A 3,383-nucleotide genomic window follows, 5' to 3' on the forward strand; every position below is an offset into this window, starting at 1 on the left:
CCTAAAATAAAATCTATAGATATAAAACAGTTCAAGCATATAACAATGTTTTAACGTTAAACCTAGATAAATGTGCGCTATATCCAATAGTTTGTGCGGAGAGTGGAATCTAAAGTGCGCTTTGCAGGACATGGTGGCGCCAGCGCGATCACTTGCAGTTGTTTCAGTGGATACGCCATCATTTTTGCTCATAAAGGTAAGAGCAATACATCATTCGTAACTGTAAAGGGTCTACTTTTATTTGTGTGCACTCACAATATCAACAAAACGTTGTGCTTTTATAAAATAAAGAAAACAAACAGGATGCGCTTTCTGCCGTCTCGGTCTTGAACAGGAGCGCATCACAAAAATGATCCGAAACTCAGCGAATAGATGCCTCACAGACATGATAAATATATCTACAGAAAGCTTTCAATTACCACTTAAAGAAATAAAACAAATAGAAAACAAAAACTCTTTCATTATAATCATAATCCGTAAAGATGCATTTCTCTCTAAAGGCGCGTCTAATGAGGAGATGGCGAGTCAGGATCGGCAACTTCATCCTTGCGGCACTAGAATATACTATAGAATATATATTCTACACTAGAATATATACTAAAATACTAGTTTATTAGTAAATAATTCAAATATCTCCTTACTATTTCCCCCTGACACATTCATGGTAATTACTTTTGCCGGTGCTTTGCGGCAAGCTTTAGCCTGTTGCGTGCATTTGAACACTTCAACTCTTCAGCTGCGCTGACGGCACGCTCCATACATGCTGCTGCTGCTGCTGACACTAAACACAGTCGAGCCGCTCTCACAGTCTCGGTAGCACGGGCTCGTGTTGTTTCCACCAGCACGGCAATTTTTTTCATCACTAATTAATGGATGTCTAAAATATAAAAATAAGGAGAAGCCTAAAACAGGCCCGAGGCCCGGCCCGCGTTGACGTTTTACATGCTGTGAAATTTAAAATAACATGCGTTTATGGTCAAAACACTCCGACAATGGAAATAAACTTAATGTGCTGGAGTTTTTATTATTAGGCTATTATTATTATTATTATTATACTTATTGTTTTTTTAATTTGTATTATATTAATTAATTCTGCCATTTGTTTTTAACGTAAAATAGCTATATCTAGCGTGCATGCTAGTTAATAGTTGAATAAATGAAATGTATTCTGGACTACACGTGTGATTTGTACTATTTTAGAGCTCTTTGTTGGTTTGTATGTGTAACATTTTGATCACGTGATTCTCATCACGTTGAGCGCTTATTTGCACCTAAATTCTATTGCTATTATAACGTCACAGTATCACTGCTGTAATCTTTATTTCTTGTGTGCGAACACGGTTTCTGTCTTACCATGAAGGTACATCTCTACAGAAATACATACATTAGTGATGAACTCATATCTCTAATGTTGATCTTCTTATCTTATCATGCAACTGTTTGAGTCAATGTGCAAGAAAGCTCACTGAACACCAGTAAATTACTACGGTAAGTTCAATAACTCTTTTCCCCCTCCATAATCTTGATGTTACACATAAATAGATGAGAAAATGAACGCGTGATATAGTGCAGCATGAATGTTTTGTCTGAAAATCACTATCACTGACACTGGTCTGTTTCTGTGCATGATCCTCCATCTACATGCCACTGTTTGAGCTGCTCTACCACAACAACAGCAATGAGAAAGAAAAGTCATGTGACCACAATCAAGGTAAAAGGTATTGCTGTTATTTACTTTAACACAAGCTGCACACTTTTAACTGGAGTGCTGTAATGCATTTTATTAACATGATGCTCAATGTGTCCAATGAGCTGCAGTTATGCTTATTTATTTACAGCGTTTGGATTTTGATTGCAACTATTGGACATACAAGGTATCTGCCTTTTTATGCTGGAAAATATATCTACAAATACATCAAAAATGATTAACTTACTGTATGTTGAAATATCATAAAAGCATTATTTTTAAATAATCACTCACACTGGTCGTCTCTGTTCCGTGTTGTGACTCTACATCTACATGGAGACAAAGGTAAATTAATGCGGTAAGATCAGTAAACCACATTTTTATTACAATAAAATTACAAACTTGTTTCATGTGAATACATCAGAAAATCCCTGCATTTCTGATACTGCTGTTTTATATTTGTTTTCTCCCCATGTTTGACTCTCCTCATCGACATGCCACTGTTTGAGTGCATCAATGGAAAATGTGGTAAGAAGAGTCATGTGACTGCATTAAATCAACATGGTAACCCAACTTTTTATTCCTTAAAAAACTTAAATAACGTGCACTTTTCTACAATAATGACTTAAGTCTTGTCCAAGCAACACAAATATTATGCCATTTAGTGGTACAACTTTACTGTTTCATTAATAAATGCATTTATGCATTAATTTTATGAGAAAATATAGATTCAGCGTGTGTTATATTAAAATCCCTCCGCGGGAATGTGCCTCTCATGAGTTTCACAGTTTCCACCGGTCCGTCTGTCAGTATCTGTGGATTCCAGTGTAAGCCTGTTGTGTGTGTTTTTCAGTAGAAATCTACTTTGGTCCCTCTGCTTCCGCACACCTCAGTGTTAGACACTGACGCTCAGAGATAAAGCGATACAGGAGCTCCGCCTCGCCGGGTCTGGCCTAGTAACCGGATGACCCTCTCTCTGTCTCCTCTAGTATCAGATGGAAGTGAGGACATCATCTTTCTCAGAACTCAGCAGACAGCAAACTGAGCTCCTGAATGTCTGCGCTGGTGTCGCTCTAGTTGGTGTCCTGCCTGAGATTAAACGCTCTGCCAAAACACCTATTAAACTCATTCAGCCTCACCTCAACATCTCACCTGAAAAGACTGCTGTAGTTGTCACGTGGGGAAGTTGTCAGATCCGGGGCGATATATTTCAGTCACTAGAACATTTTTAGTTAAAAGTCCAATTACAAAAATGTTTTTCTCTGTGGTTTTTCTTTTTTCTTCAGTAAGATGTTTTAATGTTTTTCAAAGAAGTGTCCTATGCTCACCAAGGCTGTATTTATTTGATCAAAAATACAGTAAAATAGTAATATTGTGAAATATTATTGGAATTTAAAACAACTGTTTTCTATGTGAAATACATTGTAAAATTTAATTTAATTTATCACTACTCTAAGATCATTCTAATATGCTGATTTGCTGCTCAAGAAATATTTCTAATTATTATTATTAGTGCTGAAAACAGTGGTGCAGCTTCATATTTTTGTGGAAACCGTGATACACTACCATTCAAAAGTTTGGGGTGATAAAATAATACTTTTATTAATCAAAGGCACGTTAAATGGATCAAAAGTGACAGAAATCTTTTGTAACATTATAAATGTCTTTACTATTTTAATATAAATTGTTCTTTCAA

This window comes from Sinocyclocheilus grahami, unplaced genomic scaffold, assembly GCF_001515645.1.
Source record: "Sinocyclocheilus grahami isolate Dianchi unplaced genomic scaffold, SAMN03320097.WGS_v1.1 scaffold672.1, whole genome shotgun sequence".
NCBI classification, from domain to species: Eukaryota; Metazoa; Chordata; class Actinopteri; order Cypriniformes; family Cyprinidae; genus Sinocyclocheilus; species Sinocyclocheilus grahami.